Raw genomic sequence first — 9,147 nt, forward strand, 5'->3', positions numbered from 1 at the left:
GGGCTGAGAGTATTTTGTTCGGATATCTGATTGTTCGGATAGCGTTATTACAGGACCTTGAGATCTTATTTGGATAATCCGAAATTTGAATAATTGATGTTCAGATAACCGAGGTTGTTCTGTAAAGGATTGTAGGGGCTTTATACTTCTAGGTTTACCCAGTGTTAATATTTAATTTGATTCGATAACCGTCTCTCTTGTTGCAGATGTTATATTGTTCAGTGTCAAGACATTCCTTTTGATTGGCATCAGATTTAAATTGGGATTGAAAAGTTGATTGCAAGATCTTATTGGTGCATTTGATAATGGACAGCGAACATCTGTTGAACAAAGTAGCCCATTTGATTGGCACCACATCCACCAACATTCACTCCCTCTGCCATTGACGTTCAGTGGCAGTAGTGTGACCCAACAATAAGATGTGCTGCAGAAATTCACCAAAGATCCTGACACAGCACTTTACAAATCCATAACCACCACAATCTAGAAGATACATGGAGTACTTCCCCTCCAAACCACTCGCTATCCCGACTTGGCAATATAGCACCATTCTTTTAGAGACACTTGGTCAAAATCTTGAAACTCCTTCCCTAATGATGTTGTGGGTATCCCTACTCCACATGAACTGCAGTGATTCCAGAAGGAGATATCCACCACCTTCTCAAGGACAACTAGGGTTGGGTAACAAATCCTAGTCCAGCTAGTGAAGCCCACACTGTGTAAATGAATGAAAAAACAACATGCCTTGTCAATGTTGGCAAAATGTTTTAAGGGATAAATGTCCTCCAGAACTCTGGGTTAGCTCTGCTGGTCTTATTTGAATTGTTGTGAGATATTATATGTCCACGTGAACTGGACTGGGATTAGGTTCTAATCAGAATTGTGGCATCTTTAACAATGCTGTTGTTTCTCAGTACTGAGTGTCTGCCTGAATTACATTCTTAAACCTCTGCAGTGAGACTATTATTTTGATGTGTGTGTCCATCACTGTTTCATCTCCATGAGTATTGCTGCGTAAGACCATGCCACCTTCTGCTAAAACTCTGAGTTTGCACTTTGATCTGTACACACATTGTCTTCACATGAGGTTAGAGTTTCTGCTCCCTTTCAGCTGCCTTTACTTAATCACGTGATTCTGAAATCACTGTGCCAGCAACATCAAAAGTAGGAACTTCGGATATAGGAGTCGGATTAGGCTATTTGGCCCTTCGAGCCTGTACAGTAAGATCATAGCTGATCTTGTTGTGATGTCAATCTTTAACTTTCCTGTCTGCCTTCCATAATTCTTGAATTCTTTGCTTTGTTGGTACCTTGTCCTGGTGGAACTGATTCTATTACTCTACAACCATATACATGCAGTCTTCCAATAGCACGTCCCAATCTGCCCAGGCTTACAAAACATTAAACATAATGTCCAATATGAAGTGTGATTCCATAGCTGGACAGCACTTGCTAAGTAATCCTGTTTGCAACAAAATGTAGCCAATTTAGACTTGTTAGTTGGGCTTGTGCATTTGAGTGTACTAGAAGCTACTTATGTTAATGCCTCGGATGCTGCCTGAATTGCTGTGCTCTTCCAGCACCACTAATCCAGAATCCTAGAAGCTACTTAGGTTAATGCACAGTGTCCTGGTCTTTGTAGACAGAAAGGATCTGTATGCACACTGTGCCCATATCATTTCAACAGAACAAGGTATCAGCTATTCTCTGGTTCATTTCTCAGGGCAATGCCTTGAACAATCAGAACCAACCTGCCTGGTTTAAAAACTTAAACAGAGTTCAGCAATTGTCATTGAGTCATACAGATATACAGCATATCTATCTTGTCCATGCTGACCAGGTAACCTAAGTTAATCCAGTCCCATTTGCCAGCATTTGGCCCACTTCCCTCTAAACCCTTCCTATTTATGTACCCATCCTGAGGGCTTTTCATCATCCAACTGATGCATTCTCTATGGCAACACCTCTACAAATTAGAATCGTCCTGCCAACCAATCAGCACTCTCCTTCCATACAGTAGTATGTTGTTTTCCCTTTACCTTTACATTCTTGTAAGTTGTCGTGATGGGTAAAAAAACAAAAAGCTTTGATAAGACGTGTCTTTTTCAGCAATCATCTTCGGACACCAAGTGTTACCTGCAGAGACACAGCTTACCTAACAGTCTCTCCATAGCTCCAGCGTGGATTGATATTTCCCGTGAGCCCATGATATGAAATTAGATACGCACAAGCTACACAGCTCCTGTCACAAATCCATCAAAAGGCTCTGAATAGAAATGTGATCATGCACTTGGAAGGTGCCCAGTATCTTGGGAGTGTTCAAATGTTTCGTGATTAATAGCATTCAGCAGCAGCTTTTCGAATAAGCAGGAAACTATCTATATTTTTGTGATTCTGGGATTAAAAGGCCATACAAGTAGCCTTCAATAAAGGTTTTCAAACAGTAACAACTTTTCAACATCTTCCAGTACTACAAGCATCTGTGAACTTTGCCATCCACCAGCTCTAGCCTCCTGCGCAATGTTAATCACTCCAGCACTGATGGTTATGTCTTTTCTTGCATAAACCCTGAGTTATGGATTTCCTTTCCAGAACTTTTCTTTCTTTCCTTTCTCCTTTAATGTGCTCTTTAAAAGCCATCACTTTGACCAAGTTTTTGATTATCTCTCCTAAAAAGTCTAGATATGGCTTGGTGTCAAATCTTGCCCATAGTGTTTCATGAAGCACCTTGGGGACATTTTGCAATGTCAAAGGCAATATAGAAATGCAAGTTATTGTTCATGTAATCATGAACAAGATGACTGACTAACCATTCTTTGTGAATGACTTTGTGTGTAGCAAATGTAGGTAAGGTGTCTAAATGAATCATTTTATTCATTTATTTTTTGCTGTGGAATTTCAGACATTTAAGTGCACCTATAAGCAGCCACCCCTAGTGTGGAAATTTAACTCTTAGCTCTTGAATTCTGTGAAGCATTTATTTTCTAACCAGTAACTCGGATACCTTTTAAGTATAGTTATCCAGCTGTATATACATGTTAATGTACAATAGAAGTCATGATAATGAATCTAGCGCATGTTTTGAATTGTTATGGACAACCCACTGCCACACTGTAAAGTGGTGTAGAGTCAAAAAGTGTGGTGCTGGAAAAGCACAGTAGGTCAGGCAGCATCGAAGGAGCAGGATTAGATTAGATTAGATTAGATTCCCTACAGTGTGGAAACAGGCCCTTCGGCCCAACAAGTCCACACTGACGCTCCGAAGAGCAACCCACCCAGACCCATTCCCCTACATTGACCCCTTCACCTAACACTAAGGGCAATTTAGTATAGCCAATTCACCTAACCTTCACATCTTTGGACTGTGGAAGGAAACCAGAGCACCCGGAGGAAGCCCCCACAGACACTGGGAGAATGTGCGAACTCCACACAGACAGTTGCCTGAGGTGGGAATTGAACCCGGGTCTCTGGCGCTGTGAGGCATTATCCCTTTGTCGGGAATGCTTGTATCCAAAACATCGACTCCCCTGCTCTCAGATGCTGCCTGACCCGCTGTGCTTTTCCAGCACCACACTTTTTGAATTTGACTCCCAGCATCTGCAGTCTTCACTTTCTCCTAGTTGCTATAAGGCTGATCAACTTTTAATTTTCATCATTTGACTGAGGCCATTCATAGGCTAAAATTGTTTTCAGAAAGGGCCACATACTGACCTAAAATGGCTACAGTGATCACTTGAACACAGATTAGGCAATTTAAGGAGACCCAGCGGGAATATGATCTGCATTAAAATTAACATTTTATCCAAAAACATCAAAGCTAGACAATTAAGTGAGCCCCAAGAAATTTGCATCTCTTGTTTTAATTCATCAGCGGTAATTAAACTTTTTGGAAATTGAACAGCTTGCCTGTCAGTTAACCAGATTGGGAAGTGCACTGAAGCTAGGCTTGGGACTATACAAATGAACAATATTTCAGAAGCTGCATTTAAGCAGCAGAGCAGAGAAGAGGAAGGATAGACACAAAAGAGTGGAACCTGGAAGACTCTGTCTTTCTCATTGGTTCCTCCATATCATCTTGACCAACAGCACCTGGTGAAAAAGCAAATTGGGAAAACACCAGTCACTGAGAACTCCAGTTGGAGGGTTTGAGCAATAGGGAGAGACTGAATAAGTTGGGGTTATTTTCCCTAGAGTGGTGACCTTATAGAATTTATAAAATCATGGGAGACATGGGTAGGGTGAATGGTCAAGGTCTTTTCCTGAGGGTCAGGAAGTCCCAACTGTAGAGGGCATAGGTTTAAGGTGAGAGGGCAAAGATTTAAAAGGGACCTGATGGACATCATTTTCACATGGGGGTAATGCATGTATGGAATGAGCTTCCAGAGGAGATGGTGGAGGCTGGTACAATTACAATATTTAAAAGGCATCTGGATGGGAAGGGTTCAGAGGGATATGGGGCAAATGGGGCTAGAATAATTTAGAATATCTGGTTGGCATGAATGAGTTGGACCAAAGGGTCTGTTTCCATGCTATACATCTCTATGACTCTATATCTCAACAAAACACTCACCACTACTGAGGTCTCTGTTTAAAACGTTAATACCTCAAATATTTTTAAACTAAATAGCTTTTATTATCCCTATTTGTAAAAGGCATTCTATCTGTATTAAACGTATTACTTGAAATTCTGATTGTGTGTATTTTGATGTTGCATCTTAATGACATCTTCACAGATGCCTCACAGTGTCAGGGACCTGGGTTTGATTCCACCCTTAGACGACTGGCCCAGAAGTTTCTGTCATCGTTTCTGGGCAATTACTGTTGGGAGAACACCAAGCATTTCGACCACTTTCTGCTTTTTTTCAATTTTCCACATGGCGTGCTGACACAATTTTTCCAAATCCTTCACTGATTGCTAGCTCTTCATTTTGCAGGCCCCTCCAGCTTTCAAAAAAAAAAGGATTCTGGGTAATCCAAGATGGAGGATGGGAACAATTTGTGGCTGTAAGCGTTGCTCCATTTTTTGAGGTATTTTAAGTGTTGGAGGCAATTTTCTCAAATTCCAGGAGCAGCGATTACTGTTTTGTAAGCTGTTGCATTGTTTTGGAACTTTGGGGGAAAAGAGATCAAAACAATGGCACTTTAAAAAGGAGGAAGACAGACAAAGGCAGCAATCACATGGTCAGAGAAAGAAAGCTACACTGCACAGCAGTGAATCTGCACAGTTTCTGCCTTTGCTGTTTGAGTTCAAGTATCTCTGGACATCAGAGTGCATCTATGAAAAATTAACAAACAGCGAAATTCACAGCAGACCTTGGAAGAAACTATGTGGGATAGCTCACAGCATGATGGCAGATAAGAGCATAGTTTTTAAAGTTAACCTTGCTATAAATCTACAATTGTGAGTAAAGTGGGTTCTTTTGAAATCTGTCTCTTGATTAAATTTAAAAATATAAACCATAATACTAAGTTAGCCTGGAGTGGTGTTTTTTAGAGCAGTAAGACTGTGCTATTTTCCGGGTGTGTAGATTGTGAAAATGGACTTTAGTAGAGTAACATGCTCTCCCTGTCAGATGTAGGAGTTTAGGGAGAGTTTCCATGTTACCTATGATTACGTCTGCAGGAAGTGTGTTTGGTTACATGTGTATCAGATAGTGTGTATCAGATCACATGGATTGTTTGGAGCAGCAGTTATCAGAAGGGAGCGGCAATAAGGAATTACAGGAGCTGGGGGTGTGACGGATGGCAGTTATCGGAAGGGAGAAAAGCTGCAGATATAGTCAGGAAGATGTATTAACTCCAGGAAAGAAAGGAGAGGTCGGCAGGTAGCGAAGGATTCTCCTGTGGCTATCCCCATATCAAACAAGTATGCTGTTTTGGATAATGTAGAGGGTGTTGGAGTCTCAGGGGAATGTAGCACGAACAGCCAAGTTTCTGATACTGAAAATGGCTCTGATGTAATGAGGGGTACATCGGGTTCCAAGTGATCGATTATGTTAGGGGACTCTCTAGTCAGAGGCACAGACAGACGTTTCTGTGGTTAGCAGTGAGAAATCAGAATGGTGTGTTGCCTCCCTGGTGCCAGAATCAAGGATGTCTCAGAGAGTGTGCGGAATATTCTCAAAGGGGGAGAGGGACCAGAAGGAGATTGCTGTACACATTGGAACCAATGACATAGGAAAGGAAAGGATGAGATTCAGAATATAGAAAGTTAGGCAGGAATTTAAAAAGGGGCTTCTTGAGAGTAGTAGTATTTGGAATACTCTTGGTGCTATGAGCTAGTAAGAGTAGGACTAGGAGGATAGAGCAGATGAATACATGGCTGAGGAGCTGGTGTATGGGTGAAGGATTCACAGTTTTGGATCATTGGGATCTCTTCCGGGGCAGAAGTACAAGAAGGATGGATTATACCTGAATTGGAAGGGGACTAATATACTGGCAGGGAGATTTACTAGAGCCGCTCGGGAGAAATTAAACTGGTAAGGTTGGGGGTGGTCCTTGGGAAATAGTGAGGAAAGAGATCAATCTGAAACTGGTACAGTTGGGAAAAGGAACAAGTCAAACAGTCAGGACAGACAGGGACAAAGCAGAGAACAATGTAGGACTTATAAATTAAACTACATTTATTTCAATGCAACAGGCTTAACATGGAAGGCAGAAGAACTTAGGGCATGGTTAGGAACATGGGACTGGGATATCATAGCAATGACAGAAACATGGCTCAGGGATGGACAGGACTGGCAACTTAATGTTCCGGGATACAAATGCTACAGGAAGGATAGAAAGAGGGGCATGAGAGAAGGGGGAGTGGCATTTTTGATAAAGGGATAGCATTACAGCTGTACTGAGGGAGGATATTCCTGGGAATATATCCAGGGAGGTTATTGGGGTGGAACTGAGAAATAAGAAATGGATAAGCACCTTATAAGGTTTGAACTAGAGACCCCCCACCCCCACCATGCGCCCCCCCATAATAGTCAGCGGGAAATTGAGAAACAAATTTGTAAGGAGATCTCAGTTATCTGTAAGAATAATTGGGTGGTTACGGTAGGGGATTTTAACTTTCCAAACATAGACTGGGACTGCCATAGTGTTTAGATGGAGAGGAATTTTTTAAGTGTGTACAAGAAATAAGGCAGGGCAGGTGACTGAGGTGTCAGTGGGGGAGCACTTTGGGGCCGGCAACATAATTCTATTAGTTTTAAAATAGTGATGGAAAAGGATAGACCAGATCTAAAAGTTGAAGTTCTAAATTGGAGAAAAGCTCATTTTGATGGTATTAGGCAAGAACTTTCAAAAGTTGATTGGGGGCAGATGTTTGCAGGTAAAGTGACGACTGGAAAATGGGAAGCCTTCAGAAATGGGATAATGAGAGTCCAGAGACAGTGTATTCTTGTTAGGGTGAAAAGCAAGGCTGGTAGGTGTAGAGAATGCTGGATGATGAGAGAAATTGAGGTTAGGGTTAAGAAAAAGAAGGAAGTATATGTCAGGTATAGATAGCAGAGATCGAGTGAATCCTTAGAAGAGTATAAAGTCAGGAGAAGTATACTTAAGAGGAAAATCAGAAGGGCAAAAAGGGGACAGGAGATAGCTTTGGAAAATAGGGTTAAAGAGAATCCAAAGCGATTCTATAAATACAGTAAGGACAAAAGGATAACTGGGGAGAGAAAAGTGTACCTCAAAGATCAGCAAGACAGCCTACGTGTGTAACCACATGAATGGGGGGAGATACTAAATGAGTATTTTGCATCAGTATTTACTGTGGAGAAGGACATGGAAGATATAGAATGTGGAGAAATAGATAGTGACATCCTGAAAAATGTCTGTCTTACAGAGGAGAAGGTACTGGGTGTCTTAAAACACATAAAGGTGTATAAATTCCCCAGGACCTGATTTATATATGAACTAGGAGCATGAGTAGGCCATCTGGCCTGTTGAGCCCCCTCTGCCATTCAATAAAATCATGGCTGATCTTTTTGTGGCCTCAGCTCCATTTACCCGCCCTCTCACCATAACCCTTAATTCCATTACTATTCAAACAAATGATCTATCTTAGCTTTAACAACATTTATTGAGGAAGCCTCAACCACTTCACTGGGCAGGGAATTCCATAGATTCACAACCCTCTGGGTGAAGAAGTTCCTTCTCAATTCAGTCCTAAATCTGCTCCCCTTAATTTTGAGGCTATGCCCTTTAGTCCTAGTCTCACCTACCAGTGGAAACATCCTTCCTACTTCAATCTTATCTACTCCCTTCATAATTTTATATGTTTCCATAGGAGTCCCTCTTCTAAATTCCAGTGAATATAATCCCAGCCCACTCAGTCTCTCCTCATAAGTCAATCCTCTCAACTCTGGAATCAACCTCGTGAACCTCCTCTGCACCCCCTTTAGTGCCAATACATCCTTTCTCAAGTAAGGAGAGCAAAACTGCACACAGTACTCCAGATGTAGCCTCACCAGCACCTTATGCAGCTGCAATATAACCTCCCTGCTTTTAAACTCAATTCCTTTAGCAATGAAGGTCACAATTCTATTTGCCTTCCTAATTGTACCTGCAGACCAACCCTCTGATTCATGCACAAGGACACCCAGGTCCCTCTGCACAGCAGCATGCTGCAACTTTTTACCATTCAAGTAATAATCCTTTTTATTGTTATTTCTACTGAAATGGATGACTTCACCTTTATTAACATTGTATTCTGTCTGCCAGATCTTTGCCCACTCACTTAAACTATCTATGTTCTTCTGCAAAGTTTCACATACTCTGCACACTTTGTTCAGCCACTCATCTTAATGTCATCTGCAAACTTTGACAAACTATACCTGGTCCCGAACTCCAAATCATCTACATAAATTGTGAATAAATGCAATTCCAACACTGACCAATAAGGCACACCGCCAGTTACTGATTGCCAACCAGAATAGTACTCATTGATCCCTATTCTTTGTTTTCTGTTAGTCAACCAATCCTCTATCCATGCTAATACCTTATCCGTAATGCCATGCATCTTTATCTTATGCATCAGCCTCTTGTGTGGCACCTTGTCAAATGCCTTTTGGAAATTTAGGTACACCACATCTACTGGGTCCCCATTGTCCAACATGTTCATAATGTCTTCATAGAATTCCGAAAGTTTAGTTAAGC

Source organism: Chiloscyllium plagiosum, chromosome 23 (genome assembly GCF_004010195.1).
Source record: "Chiloscyllium plagiosum isolate BGI_BamShark_2017 chromosome 23, ASM401019v2, whole genome shotgun sequence".
Classification (NCBI taxonomy): domain Eukaryota; kingdom Metazoa; phylum Chordata; class Chondrichthyes; order Orectolobiformes; family Hemiscylliidae; genus Chiloscyllium; species Chiloscyllium plagiosum.